At 40.1% G+C, this 25,202-nt stretch overlaps 1 protein-coding gene across 3 annotated transcripts in view; it reads right to left on the bottom strand.

Moving 5' to 3' along the window:
• The window catches only part of LOC118793967 (TLC domain-containing protein 4-B-like), a 40,472-nt gene extending 18,822 nt beyond the window's left edge, over positions 1 to 21,650 (bottom strand). Inside the window, exons 1-2 of one of the 3 annotated variants that reach the window (XM_036552089.1) lie at positions 17,504 to 17,640; positions 16,459 to 16,624 (exon numbers count right to left, since the gene is read on the bottom strand). The gene's annotated coding sequence lies outside the window, so the exon portion shown is untranslated. Of the gene's footprint in view, positions 1 to 185; positions 476 to 16,458; positions 16,625 to 17,503; positions 17,641 to 21,596 lie in introns of those variants that run through there. The other 2 variants (XM_036552090.1, XM_036552088.1) reach the window with 2 other exon arrangements.
• Between the last annotated feature and the right edge of the window lie 3,552 nt (positions 21,651 to 25,202).

Genomic DNA, 25,202 nt, shown 5'->3' with positions numbered 1-25,202 from the left:
GCTTGCTAACGAACTGCAGCGAAGGTCAATCGGAAATACAGCTAGCATGCAAGCCAAGTTAAACAGAAAAACTCCCATGCTGCCACAATATCTTACAGCGACCTATTCGGGTCGTCTATGAATCAGAAGGTTTATGCAATGATTTGGTGACCGACTTATAAGAAGGAGCATATGTAGAGAAATACCTTATCAATCAGTCAGATCAGCATATATTTATACCAGCGAGATTGTCCTCTGTTCTGTGGTGTCGTCTTCGCTTGCCAGCAGGCAAACTGCCTCGGTAGCCGGCCACTTTCTTAGCTAACTCTGTTAAAGTCAGAGAAACAGAACTAGCTCACTAGTGTACTTCTCGCTAGCAAGCTAGCAAACTGTGTAGCGTGATATTTTATCAACAAGTTCAGTGTTATCTTAGCTAATTTTTGGAGCCACTGCGGAGAGGCAGCCGAGTTCCTAGATTGTCGCTTGCTATGCAGACTTCTCGATCCTCATACATTTTCTGTTAAAAAAAAACTTAAACTTGTTTAACTCGTTTTAATTTTCTATTGACGTCTGACTGACTCGTGACGCCAGGACGCAAGTACCACCCTCCCTCCGAACTCACGCCCCTGAAATTTGGCCACGCCTTTCCCACAAAGATCCGTCTTTGAAAAAAAAAGACCTTACACCCTTGTCCTGTTTCTGGGTTGAGCTTCCTGGCAAATGGTGACGTATATAACGGGACGGGACAAAGGTACATTAAAACATAGTCCGTTGAAGACAGGTTGGTATTACTGCCAAGAAGAATTATACATCATGAAGCCATGACTATGGACTGCCTTTCTCACCTGGTGAGTAGGCATGCCAGAAGAAGATGAAATTCATAGTATTACTGTCAAGAAGAATTATACATCAGCAAGCCATCACTATGGACTGCCTTTCTCACCTGATGAGCAGACATACCAGAAGAGGATGAAATTCAAATCATTCATTGCAGTTCAGTGAGCATCATGACAGAGTGACTACTGCTACTGGCACCTCCTACATGCAGCAGTGTGTCTGAAAAACATACTTATAATAATCTGTTTAGCTCAAACAGCCCTGATCACCACATTACTGGGGACCTTATTTCACAATCAGCCACTACAGCAATGGGCTTGTTCAGGTAGCCACTCAACACTTTATGTAACAGTTTGGGTATCAGCGTGCCATTTGTGCTGGCCTACGAAAGTACCATGATGTCACAGTCCTCTTATTCAATCGTCAGGGTGATACTTCTCCTGGAAGCCAGAGTTCACTCAATTTCCCCAGGATGAAAGTATAGTGGGTCTGGCCCCTCTGTATCTGGCCTGCAGCTGAATTTTCTTGCACATTCATGTGAAGACACTGGCAAAATGTATAGGTTAAGGTAAATGGGTGCTGTGGCTGAGAGAAGAGGTGATTTATAGGAACAATAGGCTTCAACACATACATGAGCATCTACTTTTCTTTTTAGCTGTTTTTGTTTAATGCATATAAAGTAACATATAAATATCTTAATATTGAGACTTTCCACAAAGTGTTAATTATCACCTAAACCGTAGACTACCTTTGTTTCCCCTTGGCCGCCTTCTCTGCACGGTGGTGCAGTCACATTTGCATTATATAAAAGAAAGAATTTACGATATGGAACAGGAATAACATGTTTTCTAAAAGAACATGCTGACCTTTTCCAGTTAAAAATATATAATGCTTAATATACACTCACACACACAAGTATATTTGCAGAAACACACAGTTCGGACCTAAAGGTTTATTAAAAGACTGAGCACAAAAAAACACAACCACTTCATATGGAAGCAAAAATGTCATGCAAACTGCCTTTTTACTAGTTTGCTTTATTTGTGTGTTCGCTTTACTAGTACTACAACAACTACTTGCAACAACATGTAATACTTCATTCATAACAAATGTACTGTTTGTGAAATACAGTCAAATCAAACCTTTTTTAAATCCTTAAATGTAGCTGTGGGCTCAATAATTTTAATAACTAATGGGCTACAAGTTGCCTGAATACTGTAGTATTAAGCCAAAGAATGAATCTATAGAAATATTTAAAAAGTAAAAAAAGCATAACTGAAAGTGTTGGTTGTAGGTGAAGGCACTCATTTATTCAAGGACAGTCTTCATTTACGTTGAAGCATTTGCAATGCACCATGGGAGAACTCTCCTTCAAATGCGTGCCAGGCATATCTGCTGCATGCTATTATTGCATGCATCTAACATGCCTGGACAGAGACTACCAGAAGCATGGCTACCTTAAACTGTCCACCTAGAGACAGAGAAAAACATTTAAGAAAAATACAGCAAACCTCATTGGAGTCACATGATTAAAGCTTTTCCCACACAGCAGGGGTTTATTATTTTATTAGTTCTACTGAGCAGAAATGGTGTGATGATGGCTTTCTTTTGTAAATATTGACATATTGGATCTAAATACTATAATATTCAGTTTTTGTATTTTCCCACTAAGAGTTTAATAAAACCCTACTAATTATTTAAATGTATTTTGGCAATTGTAAAAAAATATACCCTTTAATTCATAAATTATAGCGCCACCTATTGAAACTGTTTATGAATGATGACTGTTACATTTAAACTTACTCAAATTTAGTTTTTCTCAACAGATTTGACAGGTTCCTGTTCTTAAAACAGTTAACACAGCTTTCTAAACAGAATGTCCACTTTGCAAAATAGCCAAATTCCACTGCAGCATGAAGTACTATTGATATATCTGATAATATATTAATAAGAAACAAATATCTGTATGAAAACTATAAAAACATGCCACCTATTAAGGAGATCCTACATTCACCTATATCTGCGCAGGAATACAAATGGTAAAACTTGTTTATCAGAATGCTTAGCAGCCACTTTCACTGAACTGTGCAGGTGTGTGAGTGTGTTTTTGTGTGTGATGAAATTTTAGATTTGTAAAACATTTCATTTCATTACAATTTTGAAACTGATGAAATATGATTTATGAATCTGAAGGAGAGCCTTCATCACCTCCTCCTAGAGACTAAATCTTAATTGTCAATCAAGTGTTAATTGTGTTCACCTGTGATAATTTGTATGCGGACCTATAGGCTAACAAGCCACACCTTGCTAATTGAAGACAGATTAAATACAGATGTGGCTGCAGAGCAGGAGAAAGGCTCATTTTGTGCCTGCTGGTGGAGTTTTAAAATAAATTAGATAGATAGATATTGATATTGTTCCGATATTGATGATATTGATGCGGACCACTTTTGCTATCTGACATGAATATGATGGAAATTAAGCATGTGACATCAGGCTAAATTTACTTTTTCACTTTTGAAAACATACTATTAGTTCTGCAAAAAGTAATAAGAGTAAGTTTAGACAGTTTTAAGAGCATAGACTTAATTGCACAGGAATTTACAAAATCAATGGAGAAAAACTGTAATTCTTAGCTGAATATACAAATATTATGGATCAAGTAAATTCAATTATTTACAACACACGTTCTTTTAATTTTTAAAATATTCATCAATTTCTCATTTATATGACCACAGTACATATTGGTATAGCCACAGGACTGCTGACTGGACATCTAACACCTGAACCTTAAATACGCACATTCAATAAACAGATATGACAGCAAAAACAACATATTTCACTTGAATGGGGAAGATGCCCGGATTTTAAAACATTGGGATTGCTGAATTTTGTGGTGCAGTTACTTCACTAGCCTGTATCAAATTCATGCATCTGTTTGTATGATCCACATTAAATGCCACACTTCTAACAGCATGTTTGTTTATCTGAACCCACAACCTTTCTGTAAGTTGTGTTTTGTGGATACAATTTGAGGCATTATTAAAATGCTCATATATCCATGTCATCATACTTCATATCTAATGAAAAATGTGCAAGTAGTATCAGCAGCTTTGACAGTAGGATTTTCACCGTGGTCCTGACAGCAATTCCAATGTCACCCTTCATTGTGACTCACAGTACTGCTATAGCCTGATACGCCAAATGAAGCAACTTCCAAGTGAAGATTGTATGATTAGGTTGTGGTTTGAATGGGTTCTTTATAGACAAATAAAACTCACTGCCAGAGACATACAGTTTCAACACACCCCTATCTTATACCCTATAGATTTACAGCAATTAGCTTGTGTTGAAAATGATTAAATATTAATTCCTTTCAAGACAAACAAATATTTTAATGTGTCTCATCAAGCAATGCTGTGTAGCAGAGAATGTCTCCAAAAGACCACACCCTTACTATATATCTTCGGTACCAGACCACACTTCTTTCTGTAGGAACCACCTCCTCCTCTTTTTAAGGATCGGAAAGTTCCTAATTTTTGGTGAAATTTTACATTTTCATGGTGACCCCAGTAAAGGAGAGCCTTTACCCCTTCCCCAAAATGTTTAATTGGTTGTTAATTGTCTACATTTTAGGTATTGTCTTTCAATTTTCATTTTGAGCTCATTTCAAATTCATCTAACCAGTTAACTGTTTCATTGTCTGTTTGTAATTGTTTGTCTAAGCCAGCCATTGCTGAAGGAGCCTCACCTACCTAATTAGGCATATTAAATACAGGTGTGTTGCTGCAGGGCAGAGAAACTAAATTGGTTTGGCTGTGTGTCCTGGCTGGTTCTTTTTTTGTTGTTTCTTATTTTATTTAATATATACACTATATGGACAAAAGTATTTGGCCACACCTGTTTTTCAGGGTTTGGGCTAGGCCCCTTATCTCCAGTGAAGGGCAGTCTTAATGCTTCAGCATACCAAGACATTTTGGACAATGCTATGCTTCCAACTTTGTGGCAACTGTTTGGGGAAGGCCCTTTTCTATTCCAACATGACTGTGCCCCAGTGCACAGCGCAAGGACTATAAAGACATGGTTTGATGAGTTCGGTGTGGAAGAACTTAACTGGCCTGCACAGAGCCCTGATGTCAACCCCATTGACCACCTCTGGGATGAACTGGAACGGAGATTGCGAGCCAGGCCTTCTCGTCCAACATCAGTGCCTGACCTCATGAATGCTCTACAGAATGAATGGGCACAAATTCCCACAGAAACACTCCAAAATCCTGTGGAAAGCCTTCCAAAAAGAGTGGAAGCTGTTATAGCTGCAAAAGGGGGACCAAGTGTATTGTATTTGTATACAATGTCATTACAATGTAATGGTCAGGCGTCCGAATACTTTTGTCCATATTGTGTATATTTACTCTTCTTGTTCATGTTTTTTGTGAGAAGTGTTGGCCAGCTTCTCCACACCTCCTATTTGCTAAATTCTTTTTTGCCAGAATAACCGAGCAAATGTGATTCCCAAGGCTAAATTCTGAATGTTAATGCTGTTCTATTCCTGTACAGGTCAAGCTACAGTTCCATCAGCAGCGTTCCAGCAGGATTCTTTAGACTACACAGTTTCAACAGATGTTAGGAAGGAACAGAGGGTGAAGCGTCTCCCTTGTAATTGGCAGTCTCTTCTTTGAAGCCAAATATTCTGTAGTAGCTTTCCTGAATATGAGCACATTAAATTCTCAAAAATTAATAATAATGAAAACATTTTAGTTTATCACATTAAACAGCTTTTCATCTTTCCAGATGATATGTGCATCTACCGGCAGTGTTGCTAATAACATTTTTTTTTCAAACTCAAAAACAAAAGTCTTCCTTTCCCTTTTTCCCTTTCCCAGCTTTCCCAGCTATCCTCCTTTCTCCTCTGGAACAACTGTCTTGAACCCTTTTCAGTCTGGCTTCAGGCCTGGTCATTCCACAGAGATGGCCTTATTCTACATCGCTGAGGCTCTTCAATTCAGCCAGAGCGCCCTCCTATTCCTCAGTCTTGATTCTTCTGGACCTTTCTGCAGTCTTTGACACAGTGGACCACACTCTACGTCCTTCTACCCTGGCTATGTTGGGGATCACAGACACTGCTCTTTTTTAGTTGAATCCTACCTCTCTGGATGCTCTTTTAGGGTGTTCTGGAATGGTGGGTTGTCTAGATCCCACAGCCTGTCTACAGATGTTTCTTAAGGCTCTGTACTCGGCCCCTCCTTTTCTGTCTTTACATGCAATCTCTTGGCTCTGTCATCTCCTCCCGCAGCTTTTTGTATCACTTCTGTGCTGACGACATGCAACTCTTCCTGTCTTTTCCGCCATCTGACACACGGGTTTCTGCAAGCATCTTAGCTTGCCTGAAAGACATTTCACAGAGGATGGTGGACCACCACCTGAAGCTGAACCTGGCTAAGACTGAGATGCTTTTCATCCCATCCAGGCCTACCCGTTTCAAGAGCTCTGCCTCAGCCTAGACTCTACAAACCCTTTCACCAATGCGACTGTCAAAAACCTTGGTGTAACATTTGATAGCAAAGTGTCCTTTCTCTTCCCAGGTTGGAGTGGTGAGTCAGGTGTGCAGATTCTTTTTGTACAACATCCAAAGGATCTGCCCCTACCTCTCTATTCATTCAACGTAGCTCCTAGTTCAGGCCCTGGTCCTCTCATACCTGGACTACTGTAACTCTGTCTTTGCTTGTCTTCCTGCCTGTGCTATCAAACCCCTACAACTAATCCAGAATGCAGCTGCACATCTTGTCTACAATCTTCCTAAATATAGTCAAGTTTCTCCCCTCCTCACCTCACTTCATTGGCTTCCTGTTATTGCTCACATCAAGTTAAAAACCGTGTTGCTGGCATACAGGACAGTGAATGAGTTTGCTCCCTCATACCTATGATCATTCTTCAAACTCCATGTTCCGTCAAGTTCAGTACACTCTGCAAATATGGGGCAACTGACTGTCCCATCCCGACGAGGTCGCTCCTCTTGGACATTATCCCTGTCTGTACTGGTCTCTTAGTGGTGGAATGAATTCCCCACAGAGATTAGGACAGCGGAATCACTGCCCATCTTCTGACACAGACTGAAGACCATCTCATTTCCACCTCAATCCCCACTCCCTAACACCTGATACCTCTAGTATTTGATACTTATTTTATGTGTAGTATTGTGATGTATTTTGGATTCTGTTCTAACAACTGATGTTGGTATACTTGGCTTCCATTACCTAGTCAGATTGCACAAGTTAACTTGGGGCAGGGCTTGAATGGTGTTATGCTCACACTCATAGGTCTGACAGTGTTGTTAGCCTGGTCTGACACTATTACTCATTTAACTTGAATGGATATACTTATGAATATCCAGACAAATACCTTCCCTGGGTTCCTCCCAGAGTAGTAGTAATGTAGGGTAGTAGTAATAAAAAAGAACAGTCAGAGTACAGTTGGATATATGGCTAGGTATCTGTGAGCTGTCTTGTTACAGAATCATCTGGTTCTGCTCACTGTGAGACATATGGAGGCTAAACAAGCTACTAGTGGCCATGCCATGCAGAGTTAAAAAAAAAAAAACACAACAAGCACCTTGAGCAGAAATTCAAATCCAGTAAAAGAATGGAATCAGACTAAGAAAGGATGCTGCTTCATGACACCTTGGCTAGCTGGTAATATAAATGACTTCTTTCAGCTCTCGTTTATAGTTTTTCTCTGACTCCACTTGGTGTGTGTGTGTAGTTAATGAAATATGTTTTTACTGTAATTGTATTTCCCCAAATCTAACACAAGCACACTGAAAAGTGCCACTGTTACCATGAAGCAGTCAATTGAGGGATTGAGGGTCTAGCATAAACTAAATACCCCAAATTAAACCACCGATACCAGGCTTGGGGAGTAACGGAATACATGTAACAACGTAATTAGGATACAAAAAAAAGGTAACTGTATTCCGTTACAGTTACAGAAAAAATAGACGTAATCAGATTATCGATACATTTAGTAAAAATGGGGACTATTAGCAGGATTACAATTTTAAAATAAAGAACGATATACTACCATGCACATGCACACACATTACAACACTTAACCAGTCTCACAACACCACTCTGGTCTCAACTGAAACCATAGGCAATCTTACAGTTGTCAATTCATTATCATGGCCTCTAGTGAAAAAATGCTCTCACTGGGTGGAAATTTCGCCATTAGTTTGTCTTTAAAGCAGAAAGGGGGAATAACATCACAGTACAGTGCAAGTTATGCCTTACAGCTGTGAAAATGCCGTCATCATCCAAGGCCTCGACGTATAATTTTAAGAAACAAATGTAGGTAAGACCAACCGCTAATGTTAACTACATAGAAATCCAGTTAGCTAAAGTTAACGTTAACATTTGATGGTAAAGTGCATGAATGCTAAATTAGCTAGCTACTTGCACATTCAACTGAAAAGTACAAATACCATCTTACAAAGATAAATCTAGCTAGCTACTATCACATTTCGCTGACAAATACAAATATCACCTCGCAAACAAACACATAGCTAGCTTAGCTAGCTACAATAAAAAACGACGTAGAAAGCTAGCTAGCTTGTTAGCTAATTTGGCTTTCACGCACTTTCCTCAACTGTCATATTACTAATAGTAATTATCTCGCTAGCTATCAAACTAATACAGCCTCATCACGTCTCTTCTGACCAAATTGTTAATTTTACCACAGACACTACAAACAACCTGTTCTGACAACTTTAGTACTGTTAGCTAGCTAGCTACCAAATTAACATTATTTAGTAAATTCGCATAGTTACCGCCAGTGTGCGAAATACCCGGTGGCAATCTGGGGGTCCCCTACCCATACCTGTGAACATTTAGGTTTCAAAAAACGGGAGGTTTTTTTCGGCGGGGGGCGGTGGATAGTAAATAATTGTATGTAGTGTGTAGATTGTGTTTCATAGCCGATCTGGCAACTTGCGTAACATCAGACAAACATGCAAAACTTATGGATCCGTGTATGACGATTAATCATAATAAAGTTTGCCATGGAAATTACGGGAGTTTCCCGGGAGAAACAACAAAACGGGAGGGCGCTGGGAGATGGCTTTTGACTCACTGCAATTGTTGGTAGACAATTTTGTGGAACGGCATGGCGTTTGATCTGGAGACACGCGATGTATGAGGGGTGGAAGTAACAAAAACTAAATTAAAAGTAAATTGGAAAGTAAAAATCATGTAACTATCAGTGATAATTAAGTGCAATTTAATTTGAAGTTACATTTAAATTAAAAGTAAAGTTGAAAATAAAATTCCCAAATTTAAAACTATCAATGATAATTAAATCCAATTTAATTTGAAGCAAAATTTAATTTAATTTGAAGCTGAAATTATATTTCATTTTGATAGATGAGCTTCATTTCAGGTTCATGCAGTACGCCACCATTTACTTCAAGTGCCTTTAATTTACTTTTGCAAAGAGTTTGAGCAGTTAGAGTTTAGTTTGCCGTTCAGCTGTCAATCACATGCCCCGCTCATCTACCATGCCCTTGATCGACTACCCATGACTTGTTCTTCAGAGTTTCGAGCACCGTCTTGTATTTGGGATTTCTGGAATGCGGTAAGTAGTCTACTAGAAGTAGAAGTAGCTTTATTTGTCACATGCATGTTGTACAGAGTATTTCAGCAGTGAAATGTAATTGCAACACTCCAACTGTGTAAATAAGTGACACACAACACACGAGTAGAGAGAGAAATAAAAATAGAAGAAATATAAAATAATTTTTTAAAGATTCTTCCAGAAACGCACATTCGTGCATAACAAAGGACGGAATACCTGGACAAACAATTAATAAACCTAACAAGGAACATAAAACATATTAGGCTAAACAATTTCACCAGCACATCTGGCCGATACTACATGACCTGTTCACTCAATTATTGAAGCTCTAATACGGGGGTCATTATGTATGTGTGTGTGTGTGTATGGGTGTGGGTGAGTATATGTCTGTAAAACTGGAAATTGCAGCACCTTATGTCAACATATTTGTATTTTTGTACAGAGTTGAAAGAAGACTTTTTGCTGCTGGCAGTCTCTTCACTCCATAGCCAGAAAATGCAGTAGTGGATGTGGTGTTGGCAAACAATGGCAATATACAATAACGTGTTTTTCAATATACACCATGTTCATGAATGTTTTTGAGGAGGATTGGAATGAGGATGAAGCATTTGGTTTTGTTTTTTGTTTGTGATTTTGGTTTGAGTCTTTCCTTTCTGAGCACTGGAAAACAGGAGATATTACTTCAAGAAATCTGTGTAACCAATTGAGAAAAAGTCATTTTTTGGATCCAGCCTTTAGTTTGGCACATTTGATTTCTGCTTGTGTGAATCACATGAGTGTGAAATTGGTGTTCAGTGAGAGCTATTAATGTGATGATACGTGTGTTTTTGCTGAAGTTTTGCTGGGTTAACAAACTCTTTTGAGTTAACACTTAACAAATGAGAATAAACTGTAACATGGTTTTGAGGCCAGTGTTTCATTTTGCACAGTATTTGTGAGGTACTGCTGGTTCAGTATACAATTTCAGCTTTGTGTTACTACTTTGAGAACATGAGATACTAATATGCAAGAGATGATGTGCATCAGTGCAGCTGAATGAGAAGGTTACATATATGTATATACATAAGGCTGCATATGTGTGTGGACAGCCCTGACCAATTTGGTGCCCTAGGCAAGATTTTAACTGGTGCCCCTTGCATCACAGCCAATTCCACCACCACAGTTAATTATGGTTTTAAACCATTCTTTATGGTCAGAACATGACAAACACTTGCCAACCAGCGGAACATTTCACAAATCTGAGGTAGAACATTCAAAACAATTATAATGATAAAATCTTTTTTCAACATCAACATATGCATGAGTAAAATTAAGTAAAATCCTTTTTCAGTCCTTTTTCCTCAACAAAATAAATATCTTAATAGAAAAATTACGTGCTGCAGTGTGATACAGCACACATGTAAGATGGCTCAGGCTGCAAAGTTTAAAAGTGTTTTAAAGAATAATGTCAATAAATAAAACAATAAATAGACAAAAAAATCTTAATTCTGGTCAGCATGTCAAACCCTTTGTACAGAGGGGTTGAAACATTTTGTAAGTGTTTTAGCTGACAATGTTAACAAAATAAGTAGACAAAAGAAAAATCTCAACTGTGGTCAGTACCTTCTGTACAAGTTTAAAACAAGCAAAGCCATTACCCTACAAGTTACGGGCAAGAAAGACAAGTCTGTCCACAGTCTCAGGTTTTAAAGCTGCCCTGTGACAGCTGATAAGCTTCTTCAATCCCTCATTTTCGACAATGCTAATGGGAAGCATGTCTTTTGCAATGCAATATGCAATTGCATTTGTGATGTCTTTTTGTCTTTTCGTTTTTTTGTCGCAAGGCATGGTGCTGGAAAGTGCTGATACGATTGTTTGCTGCTGGCTAGTTGCACTGGGTACTGGCCTGGTGCTTGTTGAGGGCCCACTAACAACATTCATCTGGGACTGTAATTTCTTACTTTCTGTGTGTTCTAACGTGTGATATTTTTTCAAATGATGAAACAGGTTTGTAGTGTTGCCTGTCTTTGATGATTCATGTCTTCGGCACAGTTTAAAGTGCACGCTGCTCTGTTTTTTTGTCGGATTGCAAATAGGCAAAATATCTCCAAACTACTTAAATTGAGTGACCTTTCTTGTCAACAATGTCTTCGTCCTTCCAACTGGTCACGGGCTTTTTCTTCGGTGTCGCTCATTTCGCTTATTTTGCTTATTCCGCGCAAACTAGAAGCCAGTCAGCAACTGTGTCTGTAAACAATACCACGTTCTGGCCTGAATTTATACCTCTCACCATGCAACCTAGCTTGCGCAATGCATACCTCTATTCCTGCGACATGATTGGCAGTTTGTGATTCATTTCTGTGCATTCTAAGCATACAAATTAATTATATCGAACATTTGTTATATTTCTATCGAGGAAAATTATATTGTGATAATTATTGTTATGGTTTTATCGCCCAGCCCTACTTACAACTATTAATTACAAAAGGGGATGGAAAAGGAAAAGCATTTTAATGGACTATCACAAGCAGGGCTAACGTTAGCTAACTAGACTAAGATGTCAATAAAAATGTATGCCTGGTTTCTTGAGGCAGACAGTGGATGGTTCGTGCAGCACACTTAAAAGAAAAAGTGTATTTCTCAAAATGTTGTAGATTATTCACCAAACACCTGAATAGTCTTTCCAACTTTCCCTAATGAATTTACGGTGGGAGTAACTGACATTAACTATAGCTATTTATTAAATTAGCAAACGTTACTATCGTCCAAAGTATGCTAGTAACACTCTGCTCCAATGATAACTACTGTGCAATGGATGAACTATTCATTCATCACATTACCTCTGTCTGCTTCCCATTTTTCCTCCTCTTTTCCTCTTTTTTTCCCTGGGCACCAGAGGGCTTTGGTCTTTTTGACATGATATATATATATTTTAATTAGGCTATTGATGTTAATCGTAACACGTTTCACGGTCAGTGTCACTAAGTCTAACTAAGAGCAGGGTGGGGGTTGATGCGGCAGGGTGATGCTGAGGGCAACCCAGAAAGTAGGCTATGTAATTATGTTGTTGTGGGCTTTTTTGGTAGTATTTCGAAATAATAGTATTAAAATAGAATTAGTAAAAAAACAGTAAGAGTTAAAAATTTTGAATTTTTTTATGGATGGACAGCGCCCCTAGCATTCGCCTATACCGCCTATGCCATGGACCAGCTCTGTGTGTGGACGTACCATGCTGTTGAGGTAGATTTAAAGCAGTGCACTTTTTCCCCTTTCCTCTTTCTTTTTGTGCCTCTGTCAAACAGTCCTACTACAGGGAACCACACAAACCATACCAATCATGAAGCCAATTAAGCAAGATTACACAGTAATTAGCAGCCTATTAATCATGCACATATTAAAGGAGGCAGAGAGAGAGAGAGAGACAGAGACAGAGACGGAGGAGGGAAAGGCCCCCGTCTATAAACAGAGGTGGCCAGCTCATTGCTAATTTCATGCTTGCCACTGCTTGACAAAGACGGCTTTTCTAGATAATTTCAAAAAATGCTTTCCAAATTAATTCAATATGCTTGAGTATTTGTACGTGTGTGTTGTATGTATGTGTGTGTGCCTGTGTGTTATGTCTGCCTGAATGTGTGTGTGCATGTATATGTGTGTGTGTGTCTCTGTTTGTTCAAGTGTGTATGTGTCTATGTGCATGTGTATTGGCATGTGTGCATGTATGTGTGTGCCACTTTGCGTGTGTGTTTATATGAGAAGACAAGGTGAGAGGGGAGGAGTTTGCAGATAATTTATAGATTATTTATAGAATTTAAATGATTTCAAATTTGTCTCTCAGTCACCCCCTCAGTCTGCTTGCAGGGTCAAATGTCATTCCCTCTTTGTTGTCATGGTTGCCAATCACCTCACATTCTGCAGCAACTGTTGCCTAGGCAACCAAGGGATTCTGTTGCTAGGCACCCAGAGTTATGAGTGTGATTGTTATTCATTTATTTCTATACTGATCTATTTATTCTCAACACATGTACATCTAATGACGAACAAACAACAGTACGGCATTAATTAAAACATGTCATTGTTCCTTCATTTAATATGGTCCTGGTCTGCATTTGCAACACTTGTGCAAATGTGCACATCTAGGGGAGAGGCCGATGATAAATAGGCAGTTATGATAATGATAATACTCTCCATAATATGTCCCTTCTCCACTCTTCTGCCACATCTCATAAGATAGTCATACATTTTTCAGTTCTTTGGACATGATTCAATTATGAGAGTTAATCACAAGCCCCCCTTGCTACTCAGACTTGGAGGTTTTGGTTGGAGGGGCATAGAAATATTATAAAATAGCTTGAACAGTGCGAGAAATCAAAGGTAAAACTTTCAGTCTTGCCTGTTATTATCCAGATAAGGAAATGCTTATCTAATGATTGCATCTCTTCAAATATAAAAAGTAAAAATATAAGAAATGTATTTCACATAAATTAACTGATATGGCATATATTATAAAACATGACAAATAAAATCCATATTTCATTTCATGCACCTATTGTTGTTATAATTATTCCAGAATATTACATATCCGATAAAATAAACCATATATTACAATGAAAATAACAGTAATTCATCTAAATATTTAGTCGTACTTAAATATGTCTGCATTTTTTTAGATTTTTGCCTTGGTATTTTTGCTAAGGTATTTCTTTCACAGAGAAGCAACGTCTTTGAAAATGGCTATGCCGAATCTCAGCTGTGTTGCTCATGTAAAACTGTGTTTCATCCAGATGCAGGACTTAAAGGAACAATTTTTTTTTTTTTTTTTTGGGGGGGGGGGGACAAAATGGGACGCATGCACATTTAGCGTTACCACAACAGCTTTAATTCAAAATAGTAAAACAAACAAACAAAAAAATACAATACAATTTTGTATTGCCGTGCTCAAATTAAAAGTGCTTCTTCTTTTCTTAAATGCTATTAAAAATGAAAAGTCCAACTTCAATACAAGTTGGTCGAGTAGCAAGATGCTGTGTTACAACTTTGTCCAAGTCGTCATCATAGAATCAGACCAAGACATTGAAAATTCTATCCATGTTGTGGTTTGTGGACTCGTCAACGTTCAGTGAAAACATCTGTTTTGACAGCTTGTGCGCTAAACATTGCCTAATGTGACAGGCAATGTCGTGAGTGGATAGGTAGCTGGCCTGTGTATTTGACACACTAAGTTTGGAGAGTGCAGTTCTGTGATGTTTTGCACAGATCATCTAGCGCTGGTGCTATCCTGAAAGATAGGTCATGTTCTGCTATGAATGCGGACTTTATGATTGCACACGCGGTCTTGGATGGATGAAGCGGCAGCAGCTACAGTGGCCACAGCTCCCGACAACGTTAATTTCTGACAACATACGCCGAACGTTTGTCCGTCATTACCGTTTTCAGCCATTTATTTTTCACCCCCTAGTCTATTATACTTGTGTCTGCGCCAACCTTCACAAGTTTCGCTTCCATGCTCCATCTAATTCAATGCATGCTAGCCAATCGTGCAGTAATCAACTGATACAGTCCCCGCCTATACTTCCTGGCCCCACCTCACTGAAAGCTGAAACTAGTTACAGAATTGGATAATAACAGTGCTCTCGTGCCAGTACGTTGCCTAAACAGGCTACCATTGGTTAAAACTCATCTGAAAAAAAACACCACGTTGGTGATTGTTTTTAGTAAAATTGCGTTCCACTCTGGTAATATCAGAGCCCGTATGTGCTAGTAATAATTCATTACCTAATCTAAAATCTCTGCACGCCGGATTTCCAGCATGGGGCCGGAGATCTTTAACCCATGCGGGTGTGTTGAAGCAGTGCATGTCTGGTGCAACTCATCATATAAAGAGAGAGGGGAGGTGGCATTGTCTGACAGCGCTGTGTCAGCAGTCAGCATTGTGCTTTAGTGTTCCTTACTGCCACATCAAGCTGCAGATGGAGGAAATGGTGGGAATGTGAAAACAGCTGAGGTGCGTTCAAATTAGCAAACAAACGCAAATGTTTGCGAACATTTTCAAACAGTTTTCTGTTTGCTTTGCGTTCACTGCGAACGCTTGCGAACACACACAAACGGTCTGAGGAGGTAGTTCTCGGCGAACAGACATGGACGTTGGACTAAAAGAGATGTGTGCCCAGATGGGAGTTATCCCAGAAAATATATGCAACTGTTCGATTTTATTTAATCTTCTTACAATAGTTGAAGTGGTTAACTTGTCTGTCAGTTGCGTTGATACTTTTTTTTCTGAAAGCCTCTTTTTTGTATGCTGTCGTTATCAATCCTTAGCGTTAGCTAAGCGATTGCTCTCTGTGGTCGTTAGTTTAGGCTAACTCGCATACATCACATGGGCTACAGCTAAAGCGTTAGGTATTTAAAATTTGAAACGATACCTTGGTTGTTATTAGTAGCCTAGAGGATTAATGCCATCAAAGTATGCTGACCTGGCATAAAAACCGAACAATTTGGAATGTTCGCACAAAACCGTTCAAATATAAAAGTTGAAAGAAAACCCGTTCGCCTGGAACGTTCACCTCAGTTTGCTGAATTTGAACGCACCTCAGATTTCAGAGACACTGAAATGAGCAAGTGCGGAATGGAGAAGTAATAAAGAAGGAAATGAGAAGCACCTACACACACATGCAAACATACACAAATACACACTCACTCACATACACACTGACACACACATACACACGCACATAATATTATACACTTGCACATACACACACTCATACACATACACACACTCACACTCATATCCAGTAGTGTCATTAGGACATCACACTGCTAAGATTAAGATTAAGGTCTGTAGATTTCCAAAACCTTCACTTATTCACTGTAGGCCTGCAGCGAGTGTCACACAACGGCCATACACACAGCTTGTCCCACAGGCCCTTTCTGACTTTCTGCATTCTGTGCACTCACTCTATCTGCAGCTGGCCATGCCCCTTGGGCTCTGTCTTCTCACTTTCCTTCAGCCACTGCATTTCTACCACCATTGCAGCTTACCCCAGCTGGTTATGGTGGTGGTTTGGGCAGAAGGGGTGCAGCTAGGCGCATTGCTGTGCACTCCATAGGGGCTGTCATGGAGAGTCTATTTCCACTGGGGGTTGGGGAGGGAGGTTGTTAGGAACGCTGTCAAAGGACCTACATGGATCCAGCCCACATCCTCCAACTGTGAAATTGGGAGATTTACATAATCTGGTTAAAGCACATTTAAAAGGGCAGACTTACAAATTTACAAAATTAAATAATGAGATTAATAAATAATCCCCCCAACCCACCCCCCAATTCTTGTCTGATATTTCAAATTCAGGTCCACACCACAAATGTGCAAAACTCTCAGATCTTCTCTACATCAGGAAGAGGAGCACAGAGTCTGACAGAGTCCAGCCTGGAGTGGCTAACCCATGCAGACTCAGGCACACTGATACCCCACTATCTCTCCCATGCCATTTGACATTAAATTATGCTTCCCTTTCCTTCTCAGGACATGAAGTGTTGCAATGCCAAAGACGGCATGCTAGGAGGTGACTTAGAATGCTGAATATGTACATGAGTCAACAACGAAATCGACTGCTCTGCACTTCACACGTTACAGAAGATCATCCAATTGCAGGCCTGGGAATGGCACCCAGTAACCCAGCTGCCCCCAGTACTGAACTCTGCCTTTGACAACTCCTGTTTCCTGCTGTCAGGTAAGAGCAGCCAGCATAGCAGTCCCTGTATATCTACTGCCTCTTAAAGACCCGCTGCCCTTCCCCTTCACAATTCAATACAACTCTGTGTGGCCATGTGCCTCCCGGCAGCACGGTAAACAGCACTTTGCAATAAGATTTATTTTCCCACTCTAATGTATTCTGTTCTAGCTCGTACCTCCTGGATATTCAGCTAGCTCTTTCTCTGTAGCCTTGCTGGCCACAGGTCTCAATAACTATACATTTGCTTTGCAATTTACTTGAGCTGCAACCCTTGAGCTGAGGTATCTGTCAATCAAATGAAGAATGCAACAGCAATAACAGAAGGATGTAACATAATTTTAAAAGATTCTTACCCTGCTAAAGACTTTTTTGGGTCATGTCCAGGTTCCACTCCCACATTAGGAAAATGACTCTAGAGTAGGAGTGCCCCTCCCCTTCCAGTTATGTTCCATGGCTCTTCAGAGCTCTCTGTGGCTCCTCCTTTATTGAAGGCAATGGCTTCCCCTCAACTACGCGTATTCTCAAGCAATAACATCGACATCCGTATTATCAACTCGAGAATACCCGTGGTCGAGAAGGGAGCTGCACTGCGCCACCTCCATCTTCTCTCTCTCTGTTTCACTCTCTCTCTCTGTCTCTCTGTCTCTCCGTCTGTCTCTCTCCATCTCTCTCCACCCATCTCTCTCTACCCATCCCCCCTTTCTGTAGGGCGTTCCACAGAAGGGAGCAGCATGGGCCTGGAAAAGAAGGGATGAACATGTTGCAGGAAAAAAGCGCTCACCTGATCTCAAATTATTTCTAAGAGAGGATTATCGGTCAGAAAATGCTTAAATATGGAAATGACTTGACTGTTTGTAAAGTGGCTATCAAACAATCCTTACGAGCAAACAAGGAAAAAGACAGACACTATACAAGTAGGCCATGCTCTATTTGCACTCAGTTTGCTGGATTCACATGTAAAATGACAGATGCAATCTGATTGAGATGTTGCACACAAAACATTTGTGAGAGCTTTGCACTGCTCACTTGGCGCTGACCCAAGGTCAATGTTTCTGAGGTTCAGACTGCGAGACCCATACCCTCACTGTTGTGTGTACGTAATTCTGAGATGGTGAACTCTTGGCCTATGTGTCAATATGAGGGAGGAGTGGCCCACAGCCTGAAATCTGACACCATGCCTCACCACCCTGGCCTGCAGTGATCCTCTGAGGATGAATGGGCTACACCAGGGATAGATGGGAGACCCTCCCATACCCTGTCCCCTGCTCATCCAGGGCAGAATCAGAAAGCAAAACTACCATTTACATCTTTGAAAGGGGTTAAAAATAGATGAGAGGAGTCATTCACCATGATCATTTGCCAACTATTCAATAGTTCAATTCTTGATAAAGAATAATGAGGAAAAATGCAAGCATGCTGGGAGATGTTTTTGCTTCCCAGCACCTCCCCGTGTTCTCACCCATGCCTGTACTTAGTACGGAGCAGAGGAAGAAGGCCAGGAAGGCTCAATATCAAAGAGATGTCAATGTGTATATTACAGTTCTAAAGGGAGCCAAATTACCACACAGATGTTTAGCTTCCCCCTGGCCCGTGCCCCCTCTCTGTTAGCCTCATTAAGAGCAAGGCCTGTGAAATGCAGCAGAACCACGGACAGCTCCCAGCCCAGCATCCTCACTGCCACTGTCCGAACAGGAGTCCTTTACCCTCCCTTATGTCAGACATATTTTGTCTCTCCTTCCTGACCACCCCCCCCCCCCCCCCCCCTAGGTAATCTCTTCCATGCAATCTGGATCAATCGATCTCCTCCTTCACTGCCCTGTGGACACCCCCCTCACTTTCCCTTCCCCCATCGCTCTGGTCTCTTCTCCTCCTTTCAGAGTCCCAGTTCCTGTGCTTCCTGTTCCTGTCCTTCTATTTTCTTTGCTTCCTGCCCTGTCCTTCTATGTATCCCTTTACACTGGACTGAAACATCCAATGGAAACCTCCCTCTGGGGTCAGGAATGGAGCTCCATGACTTCAGGCTATGATTCGTGACCACAAGGTGACTCGACACACACATGCACACACACATATATGTGCACACACACACACGCATGCATAAACATATACACACACACACACACACATACACATACACACACAAACATATACATACACATAAATATATCTATGTATACACACACACACACACACACATGCACATACACTCAAGAATACATCCATGCTCACACACTTAATAGCAACGATCATTGGTCAGTTGTTTTTGTACACAGCATATCCTTCATCATTACGATAATAATACACACATCCATGTTATGGTAATAATACCAGAGGTATTATCAAAAATTTTATCTGGTACCCTGATGGACCTAACCGTATCTAAATAAAGTCTGACTAACAGGGCACATAATGTGAAACTGTTCAAACTGGCTGAGCAATGGTGGAATCGAGACAGTAAAGAATCATGCACTGGTAACACGACATAAAATAAACAAATAAAATAAGAAACCAGGCTAATTCAGAAAAACAGTGAACACATAAAGGAGAATCATTTTCCCAAACATTTTCAGCATGTCCTCAGAATGAAGTCTTAAACAACAAGGCTACAAAGTGGAGACTTTCTACTGCTCCATGGAGACTTTATACTATTACAGGTAGACTTTCTACTGCACCATGATTTTATTTCCATTACAGTCCCCAATCACCTGAACTGCCCCTTCCTGCATGCACTTTGAGTCCTTTGTCCTGATTTTTTTATTTTGTTGTTTGAGTGTGAGATTTCACACATTTCTCAGTCACTGAGCGGGGAACTGCATTTTTTCCAGAAAACAAAAAGAGATTTTTTATTATTATTATTTATCAGTTAATTATAAATGTTGATTCCTCTTTCATGACTCCGTAATAGAGCAATATCTATGTACTTAATTCTTAACTACTAGTAAATGTACTCCATTATGACTACAGTATTAACTTCTTTTCTGTAATATTTTAAAATACCTGTTTGAAGATGAAATTATTTTGCTATTACTCTCATAATATTGTTATACTGTAAATTATTTCATTCATAATTATTTTTATTAAACATTCTTTAGAACTATAATACTCCTGATAGCACCTACTCTTAATGCAGTGTTATAATTTTGACAAATAATTAGGAGGTAATAAGCATCAGCTCCACAACTCCTCTTTCAAATCAACATAATTAACATGGACTTCTGAAATGGAAGTACATCAGTATGCACATGTTCATTAATCACTGCACTGTTTTCAATGACGTGAATATCGACTGAAATGTAATTTTATTATATTGTGTGTTCCAAATCACATTATTTATCCATTATTTCACTGACCCTATGAAGTAAAGACTGGTATACAGTTGGAACGCAGGTTGTACATGCATGTTTTCTCACATGCACATAGGCTGCTTAAGTCTGACAGCTTTAAGTATACTCCAGCATATATTAACGTCCACACACAACTGTGTTGACAATAAATCTAATGGGAAACGTCTCAAAGATCACACACAAAAAGGGATTTAGTGTCGCAATATGGCATTGAACAAGTGACTTACACAAACGTTTCAATACAATAACTAAACACTGATACTTGATATGGCGATTCAAAAAACTGAACAACGCGTGACTTATTTGAAAAAGTCCCGTTAAGTTGGCTTTGTATTCGCGCTAAAAACATTTCCCATTTATAGAGGAATACTAACAATTTGATTTGAGATTTTTTCTATGATTGCTTTTAATTATTCAGTATAACCGTGTTCACTTTCCTGAGGCCGCGGTCTGCTAGTCTTCACGGAATAGAAGTGACTCCGTGTTAACGACTTACAGCAAGCGTAAGTAATAAAACGGTGTAAAACTAAACATGCAGTCAGCAACTGATATGATGACGTGCGCCTCGTTACAGGAGAAAGGAATGGGTTCCCTGATGTGGCCAAACGGAAGAGAACGACAACAAGGCGATCTGTTGAAATGCAGATCAAAAGAAACGGAAACCACGATACGCGGCACTGTGCCGTCCGCTCCGCGGTGCGCTTGAAGCTCAGCGCCTTGGGGTGGAAGGTTGTTTCTGGGTATTGCCTACCCAATGCATCTATCATGCATCAGCTTCATATCGAACCACTTGCAGCATCTGAGTGATCACACTGGATAAATGGGCAAATAAATGAAAAAAACATTGTGATAAACTGTTATTTTATGCACGCATAGACCACGCCTGATCATAATTGAGTTTACACGAGAGAAAGCTTTAGAATAAGATTCAAACCAGTTTTGAGAAGGTTCTGCTTTGATGTATTGAGAGCAGAACATCGATATGCAACGTTATAAATGCAACATTTATATATATATATATATATATATATATATATATATATATATAGTGTGTGTGTGTGTGTGTGTGTATGTAGAGAGAGAGAGAGAGAGAGAAACTCACCCGTAGTAGGCTGCCATTGTGTTCAGAATACATACTCGAATCGGCGATATAATTCTTACAGAGTATTGGAAAAACATAGGGTAGTAATAAAGCCAGGGGGAAACGCCCCCCTTCTCCCCCTCTCCCCCCACAGTATGCCCCTTCCTGGAGTGCCGCTAGAAAAAAAAAGATAGAAAGAGATCTGTCAACAAACCGCGCGCGCACACACCCATGTCCTTCGTTAGATCCCCGTCTCTGTCTTCATCCTCCCTCCACCCCCTATACACGCGCGCGCGCGCGTGCGCGTACCCACGTGCTCTTGCCTCTTGCGAGGAATCTTCCGTGGGAAAAAGGAAGCGGTGGAAACTCCGCGTCGTTTACACAGAGATGTTACGAGACACACATTCATGATGATAAAGATTATGAATAAGCTCTCACGTTCAACATGTCGACAACTGATTGAGCAATAATAATAACAACAATAATATTAGTAAGGTCAGCAAAGTTCACCCCCACCTCGAAGTCGAGCTGACTGGGCAACGCTAATATGGCATTTTGCCATATCTGCGGCAAAAAGGGCTCTGACAAATCTTAAAAAAAAAAAATTAAGCTCAACAAAATAATTTGTCATACCGCATTGGTCGTCGCGCGGGGCAACAAGGACCGCGATCACCAGAGCCGGCCCTGACCAATTTGGTGCCCTAGGCAAGATTTTAACTGGTGCCCCTTGCATCGCAGCCAATTCCACCACCACGGTTAATTGTGGTTTTAAACCATTCTTGGTCAGAACATGACAAACACTTGGCAAACAGCGGAACATTTCACAAATCTGAGGTAGAACATTCAAAACAATTATAACGATGAAATCTTTTTTCAACATCAACATATGCATATGTCCTAGGCCAGCATTTATGCTGTTGTGGCACAAAATGCAGAATGCGCTATACTATCATCATTCCGTGCCATCGAATGTTCATTTTGTCCACTTAACTGTTTTACTACATTACTGAAAGCATGATGTGCACGAAAGGGATTTAGCACAATATATTCTGTGACTCCGCAGTTACAGAAGGCATTCCGTCCAGCAAAGTCTGCTTAAACTTACATTATTACATTATTGGCATTTAGCAGACGCTCTTATCCAGAGCGACTTACAATGTTATCCATTTATACAGCTGGATATTTCACTGAGGCAATTCAGGGTTAAGTACCTTGCCCAAGGGTACAACAGCAGTGACCCAATGGGGAATCGAACCAGCAACCTTTCGGTCACGAGTCCTTAACCACTATGCTACACTGCTGCCCCTTTCCAATACATTCCGTGAGTCAGAAGTTTACGGAACGAATTATGTCTTCATTCGGTAAACTGCTGACTCACGGAATTAATTATGTCTTCATTCCGTAAACTGTTGTATTGGACCAAAGCCCTTTTGTGCACATCACACCTTCAGTAATATAGCCTATGGTGAACATAATTAATTTTGTAGCCTACTTACATTACAAGTTACGGGCAAGAAAGACAAGTCTGTCCACAGTCTCAGGTTTTAAAGTTGCCCTGTGACAGCTGATAAGCTTCTTCAATCCCTCATTTTCGACAATGCTAATGGGAAGCATGTCTTTTGCAATGCAATATGCAATTGTATTTGTGATGTCTTTGTGTCTTTTCGTTTTTTTGTCGCAAGGCTACTTACATTACAAGTTACGGGCAAGAAAGACAAGTCTGTCCACAGTCTCAGGTTTTAAAGTTGCCCTGTGACAGCTGATAAGCTTCTTCAATCCCTCATTTTCGACAATGCTAATGGGAAGCATGTCTTTTGCAATGCAATATGCAATTGTATTTGTGATGTCTTTGTGTCTTTTCGTTTTTTTGTCGCAAGGCATGGTGCTGGAAAATCCTGATACGATCGTTTGCTGCTGGGTAGTTGCACTGGGAACTGGCCTGGTGCTTGTCGAGGGTCCGCTAACAACACTCGTTTGGGCCTGTAATTTCTTACTTTCTGCGTGTTCTAACGTGTGATATTGTTTCAAATTATGAAACAGGTTTGTAGTGTTGCCTGTCTTTGATGGTTCATGTCTTCGGCACAGTTTAAAGTGCATGCTGCTCTGTTTTTTGTCGGATTGTAAATAGCCAAAATATCTCCAAACTACTTAAATTGAGTGACCTTTCTTGTCGACGATGTCTTCGTCCTTCCAACTGGTTATGGGCACTGCTTTTTCTTCGGTGTCGCTCATTTCGCTTATTCTGCACAAATTAGATGCCAGTCAGCCACTGTGTCTGTAAACAGTACCACATGCTGGCCTAAATTTATACCTCTCACCATGCAACCTAGCTTGCGCAATGCATACCACTATTCCTGCTGCATGATTGGCAGTTTATGATTCATTTCTGTGCATTCTAAACATACAAATTAATTATATCGAACATTTGTTACATTTCTATTGAGTAAAATTATATTGTGATAATTATTGTTATTGTTTTATCGCCCAGCCCTACTTACAACTATTAATTACAAAAGGGGATGGAAAAGGAAAGGCATTTTAATGGACTGTCACAAGCAGGGCTAACGTTAGCTAACTAGACTAAGATGTCAATAAAAATGTATGCTTGGTTTCTTGAGGCAGACGAGCTGTTCGTGCAGCACACTTAAAAGAAAAAGTGTATTTCTCAAAATATTGTAGATTATTCCCCAAACACCTGAATAGTCTTTCCAACTTTCCCTGTGGGAGTAACTGACATTAACTATAGCTATTTATTACATTAGCAAACGTTACTATCGTTCAAAGTATGCTAGTAACACTCTGCTCCAATGATAACTACTATGCAATGGATGAACTATTCATTCATCACATTACCTCTGTCTGCTTCTTGTTTTTTCTCCTCTTTTCATCTTTTTCTTCCCTGGGCACCAGAGGGCTTTGGTCTTTTTGACATGATATATATATATATTTTAATTAGGCTATTGATGTTAATCGTAACACGTTTCACGGTCAGTGTCACTAAGTCTAACTAAGATCAGGCTTGGGGGGTGGGGGGGTTGATGCGGCAAGGTGATGCTGCGGACAACCCAGAAAGTAGGCTATGTAATTATGTTGTTGTGGGCTTTTTTGGTAGTATTTCGAAATAATAGTATTAAAATAGAATTAGTAAACAGTTAGAGTTAGTAACAGTAAGTAACAGTAAGAGTAAATGTAAATTAGGCTACTTATGTTAATCGTATCACATTTCACAGTCACTCACTAGTGTCACTCACTAGTTCAGATAACTCGCCGATTCCCCACAATCAGGTAAGTCTAAGAGCCCGGGGGGGGCGGGTTGTTGTGATGGGTGATGCTGCGGGTGTAACGGAGTAGAATATTTGTAAATAAATTATTGTTAAAATGATGTAAATGGTAAACCTACTCAGACATAATCTGACTACTGAGTGGTGTATATCCCGAGACCTATTCACGCTGACTGCACTGTACCACGTTTCAGCAAATAAAGAAAGCCTGTGATCCACCTGGCTGCTGAGTGTGTGAAATAACATGTGGAAGTGGTAGAGTGGGACAACAGCCATGACCCGTCACATTGGTGCCATGGCCTGTCGATTTGGAGTTGGCTCTCCACCCTGACCTGGGATCATTCTG

The sequence above is a fragment of the Megalops cyprinoides genome, chromosome 19 (genome assembly GCF_013368585.1).
Source record: "Megalops cyprinoides isolate fMegCyp1 chromosome 19, fMegCyp1.pri, whole genome shotgun sequence".
NCBI classification, from domain to species: Eukaryota; Metazoa; Chordata; class Actinopteri; order Elopiformes; family Megalopidae; genus Megalops; species Megalops cyprinoides.
The sequence above is the reverse complement of the archived record's forward strand: the minus strand, read 5'-3'. Positions and strand labels throughout refer to the sequence as shown.